We start from the raw sequence: 6,010 nt of genomic DNA, 5'->3' as shown, positions 1-6,010 counted from the left end.
TTGCCTTCTCTGGCTAAGGGGCTTCCAAGACTTCCCGGGTTGTGTCTCCAGCTCGACACCATAGAATGGCAAGGCACTGAGGGCTGGAGAATCCACATCTACATGCTTAGCTTGTGCTCTGGTGAGGGCAACATTACAACTTTGGGTTGGGTTTAACAGATCAAAAAGTACTGGCAGATCATCACCCAAAATCACTGGGAAAGGCAAGTTGTCCACAACACCAACATTTAACAGATAGGCCTGTCCTTGCACTTCCATGTAAATGTCAGCCGTGGGGTAAGGCTTCTTCTCATCACCATGCACACAGCAAATAGGGATGGCCTCAAGAGTGCAGATAATGTTAACTGGTACATATTGTCTGTGCACAAGGGTCTGAGTACTGCCAGTATCAATAAGGGCTTTGAGGTTTTTCCCATTAATCTTGACATTTGTCATTTTCTGGGACTGGTTACTCCTAGGTGTAATGTCGATATTTTGGCGTGGGACATAACACATTTGAGTGAGCTTAGATGGATTCTTTGGACACATCGGTTTGGTATGGCCTTCCTGTCCACACAGGTAACATGTGGGTATTTTATTTGGAGATCTTAGTGGTACATGCTGATTCTCCCTTGCAGGAGGCTTACCCACACCTGGCGTTGACCTCTGGTGGTATTGAGGGGGTGTAGGCCTGCGGGTGTCCCTCGGGGCCTGCCAGGCACTATTAGTCCATGGCTAGCTGTTTTTCCGGGCAGCGACAAACACATCAGCCAGAGTGGCAGCCTCAGCAGCTGATTTTGGACCACGCTCCTTTACCCAAACCTGAAGCTCAGGAAACAACATTCCCAAGTATTGTTCCATAATAATAGTTTCACCAATTTGCTGAACCGTTTTATCTTGCGGTTGAATCCATTTTCCGTACAGCTCCTTCAGCCTCACATACAGCTACTTGGGGCTCTCCTCACGTCCAGTATCTAGGGAACGAAACCTTTGTCTGTATGTCTCAGGGTTAATGTCATATTTTTCCAGAATAGCAGTTTTTACCTTGTCATATTCAAGAGAATCATCAATATCCATATGAACATAGGCTCCCCTGGCCTTACCAGTCAGCAATGGAATGAGCTGAAAAACCCAGTCAGATTTTGGCCACTGGCATGCTGCTGCAATTCTCTCAAATGTAATGAGAAAATGTTCAACATCGTCATTTTCTGTTAGTTCCTCTAGTCTTGGCTCATGGGAGACTTTAAAAATTGTGAACCTTTCCTTTAAGTATCTGCTGGTTACTGGAATATTGTCTACCTTTTGAAGAAATCAGTTTATCTCTGTGGTGTGTTGTGTCACTCTGTTGATACAGATGTTTTAGACAATAAGGGAAAAAAATGAACAAATGAGTGGAGAAACATAATAAATGCATATACTTCCATTCAGGATACGATGAGCATGATGCTTCATGTATGTTATGCTCTGATATGTTAGACAGTGCTCTCCAACATCATCATCAAACCAACAAATTGAAGCAAATGGAGAGATGAACACAATGCTTCTTTTGAAAGGATGGTGGCATTGTCATCAGTTTTGCAGGTATGGTGTGAATGCTCCATTGGCTGATCTGGATGTGGATGTATTTGATTGGTTGGTTGTTGAAGTTGGTTTCTCTCTTAAACCTGTTCAGGCACATACCATACAATTACAGTTGGTGAAAGTTAATTACTTTCAGTTATGTTTGTCTTTGTTCACTCAACAGTCCGCCTTCATAGTTTACATTCTTCATTATTACAATTGGTTACGTGCATGGTTCAGTCCACATCTTCAATCTACTTTACCAACACACTGCTGGGCACAGCAGTTCATTTTACACACAGAAGCAAATCCTTCCAGCAAACACTGACACTTGATTTCAATTGACACACTGAAATAAAAAAAACACTAACAGGCAACACATGATGCATCTTTTTATGGCAGCCTTTAATTGTGTATATATATATATATATATTTAATCATTGACAGTGTAAGAAATGTGTATATTGTGTAAAGAAACTTTTCCTCCCAAAATACAGTAAGATGTTTATCTCCCAATAGAAAGTAGTATAGTGTATTCTACAAGAACGAGTCCTAGAAATGCAGCAGGAAACGTTTCAATGGGCTTTATTTTTGACAATTTTTCTTGTTTTTTTGGTTGAATATAGATATATTTCAGTGTGGTTGTGATGATGCTGTTCATATGAATACATGTTAGTTTTTGAACAATCAAGTTTCAATCAAATCTGATCAAACCACACCCAAACAGTCCTGATGAAGCAGATTAGCTGATTTTTGGAGGATTAAACCCATAATAAATAATACCCAACGATGTTTTTTCCCCCTAACTTTAAGTTTGATTGTTGCTTATTTGGTCATGAATATTTAATGTTACAGAAAAAAACATGAACACAATGAAATAAAAATACTGTAAATATAATATCTAAAACATGAACATGAAACTAAAACAATAAGAAGAATAATTTGTTATAAAAAACAAAACAAGAAACAACAGTGTTTCTACAACAACTTTTTCAGTGTCTCTTATTTAACAGAAACAGCAGTTTTTGCAGTAAAAAAGAAATTTAGTCAGAATAATTCTACACACAGAAGAAGGAGGACTGTTGAACAACATATCTGAGGATGTGATGTTTCATCCTGCAGGACATGTACCTGAACGCTGGTGGTGTGACGGTGTCATATTTCGAGTGGCTGAAGAATCTCAACCATGTCAGCTATGGAAGACCGACCTTCAAATATGAGAGAGACTCAAACTAACAACCTGCTCAGTGAGCACAAGACTGCTCTTTAATACCACCTTAACCTGCAGAAATAGCAACAAATAATAAAAATATGCATTTAATTTTACAGGAACTAGCATTGCTAGTCAGTTATTTACAGAATAATCCATATTAAAAAATCCATACTGTGTTTCTTTTTCTCCTGTCTGTTTGTACTTCTTAAACAGACAGCCTACTGTAAGGTCTTTCTTTTCCTCTTATTTCTATTTTTATTGTATTTTATTCAGGGAGCAGGATCTTGATGTCCTCCTGCATTGCCTATGTTCATTTGTTCCATCTGTCTGGTTAATTTTATAGCTTCCATTTCCTCACGTAGTTGTTCAAAATTTTTATCAAACTCTGTACGGTCCTCTGGTGAGGCTTGTATCACAATCTTTCCACCAGGATAAACACATACAGTGCCACTGTGGAGGTCAAGTTTGATTTTATCTTCCAGTTGAATTCTATCAGTCCTAGGGTAGTGCTGCATTATGGCAGCTATCCAGTCTTCTTCAAAAGTAGTAAAGAAAATTAGGTCACATATTACATTATCATTTGTAGTGTCATAAAAAAGAGTATCAGGATGGTCTCTAAGGTGTTCATCTTTGAATATTTTCCTTCTCCTTAATCTCATTCCTGCAGTGTACGGAATACGACGAGCAGACATCTATATAAAAACAAACAAAAATATTTTTGGTAAATTAACATGCTACTGATAAATGGTACAAAACATCCAGTAATTAGACTTGCTGTGGTGTTATACCTTGTATTTCTCTTGGCGTTGTGGTTCTCTGGTTTACTTGGTGTGAAGGCTGATACTCTGGTCCTACAGCTGCTTCCTTAACACACAAGACAAACATCAGATCAGGATTTGCATCAGATCGGGGCGTTATACAGTTTAACATACCCATAATATATCAAGTCTACCTCCCCAGGTTCACCCTGTCCTGTGTGAAATGTTACTGCAACAAGTGTTTCAAGTTATTTCACTACCTGCTGTAGTTGTTGAAATAATATTTTATAAACCTAAATTCTGACGTCTACAGCAATAAGTAACATCCTTTATCTTTCAATCCTTGCCTTGCAGTACCTGACTAATTTACATCACTGACAAAGTTGCTAATGTATCTGTAAATGCAAGATTAATTAGTTTTTCATTTAACAGCAAGAAGTAGAAAAATCAAACTTGTCAACAAGAATTTGAAGGACAGATAAATGAAAGTATTCTTACAGAGTCTGCAGCAGTTCAGGCAGCGTCAGTGATGTTCTGGAGGAAACTGGTGTCAGCTGATGTGAAATCTCTGAAGATGTTGAGATGATCTGTCTGGGGAACGAATTGGTTCCTTTTTTATTTCTACTCCCTCTTGTTTACACGCATTACATTTGATCACAACCAGTCATTATGTGCCAATGTGAACAGCTGAACAGCCAATCATAAAAGAGCAGAGTCATTGGTATTGTTACATATTTGCATGTGCCAGGTTTTCAAACTGGAGAAACCAGATTAGTTATCAGAGTGTATCATTACTGGTATGACATTGATGCAGAAACAAAGAACACCTCTGATGCCTCTTTTATTTCTCCCTTTGTGTTTCCATGTTTTCCCCTCTAGTGTCTGTGCAGGAGGATTAGGAGCCTTTTATGAACCTTGATTGACATGTCACAAGTTGTCTTGATGCAGTGAAAACTGTCCATCTGGAATAACAAACAGGAATTATAGGAATGACAAACAAACAACAATTCATTTTCCTTTGCAGGGTGCCTCTGAGAAGGATATTGTTCACTCTGGGTTGGCCTACACCATGGAGAGATCTGCCCGAGTAAGTGATCCCACAGGAGATAATACAGTCAAACCTCTTTATGAAAAGGTACCATATTATGTTGTGTGGTAATTTAAGATGAAACACATGACTTGCACTTCAGAAATTCAGAAATGTTAGTGTAGTATTTGTGCATTTCTGGCCAAATAAAAGACTTTTATAGAATGGTAAACAGCACTACAGTGATGTTGCCAAGGTTTAGGATTCCCAACAGGGTTTTTTTTTTCATAGTTGGTGTTTTTATTGTTCAAGATTTGATAGATGCTCTCCCCCTCCTTGTCCCTGCTCTTTTTTTTTCCTCCTTTCCCGTCGCTTCATCTCATCTTAAAGCAGCTTCTCCCCGACTCCTCCGCTGGCCAAGAAAGGGGAACAGGGAGGGGGCGAGGCGTCACTGTGGCTGCCTGTCCCCTGGTTGAATTTTCCTGTTTTAACCGTCCAGTTCCTCATATCGAAATAATTTTGGAGGAAATTACTTTTTATTTTTGTTTTATTCTTTTTTTTTGGAAACCAATAAAATGTTAAGATATAACTGTGTGAGGTTTTGGTTTATTTTCATACTGTACACTGGTTTAGGATTTGTTGGGTGTATGTAGCAGAGGATCAACACTTTATGTCCTCTGACATCTTACCAAGGATCTTAATAAGAACGGATGAAAGAAAAATGATGGAAAAAGAAGTGACGGTGAACAGCAGAAGATCAAAACCAACCAAAATGGAGGTCAAAATCACATCATTTTGGGTTTTTTTCTATGACAAAAGACCTCAAGCTTTATAACTTATTATAATGTATGCTTGAATGAATGAATTTAACCAACATGCTCATCTAGAAGGTACAGTAGGTAATCTGCCCATCACAAATAGAAAAGGCAACTGAGCATAAGCAGGTTAGTATTCACCACGACACAGTCTATAAATCTATAAAACTTCTCTTCCTTGTTTTCTTGTCTCCTTTATTGATTCAGCTCACAGCTAAACAACAACTGCTAAAAGAATAAAAAGTTTTGTTCATGAAGTCCAGTTGAAGTTTGCTGTCACATGTTAATAAGCAGCTTTCCTGTTCATAATCAGTACCCAGAAGAGGCTTGGCAGTGACATCAGAGTGTCTTCCATCCTGGGTTGATCAATTGATTGATTATCTGATTCTGACAAACTCTACAGCTTCAATTCAGCCCCCTCAAGATCTGTGAAAAAAGACCAAAAGGACGGGTTCACAATTTTTCAAATCTGTCTTAAAACAACTGCCAGGTAACCAAATGAACATTGAAACAGGTTTTTCTCGCTATAATCATTCCTCCTGTTCATACTGACCATTAGAAGATCTCTTCATAATGCACTTACAATGTAAGTGATGGGGGTCAAAATCCACAGTCCTCCTTCAGTGCAAAAATGTATTTAAAAGTTTATCTGAAGGTA

At 38.4% G+C, this 6,010-nt stretch overlaps 1 long non-coding RNA gene across 1 annotated transcript; it reads right to left on the bottom strand.

Annotated features, from left to right (window-relative positions):
- Window positions 1-3,202: 3,202 nt before the first annotated feature.
- On the bottom strand, window positions 3,203-4,108 carry LOC121886627. The gene is made up of 3 exons (XR_006092794.1): window positions 4,009-4,108; window positions 3,541-3,616; window positions 3,203-3,444 (listed from the first exon to the last, which is right to left on the bottom strand). It is a non-coding gene; the product is annotated as an uncharacterized LOC121886627 (long non-coding RNA).
- Between the last annotated feature and the right edge of the window lie 1,902 nt (window positions 4,109-6,010).

This window comes from Thunnus maccoyii, chromosome 20, assembly GCF_910596095.1.
Source record: "Thunnus maccoyii chromosome 20, fThuMac1.1, whole genome shotgun sequence".
Classification (NCBI taxonomy): Eukaryota; Metazoa; Chordata; class Actinopteri; order Scombriformes; family Scombridae; genus Thunnus; species Thunnus maccoyii.
Note: the sequence above shows the minus strand (reverse complement) of the source record. Positions and strands in the feature narration are given on the sequence as shown.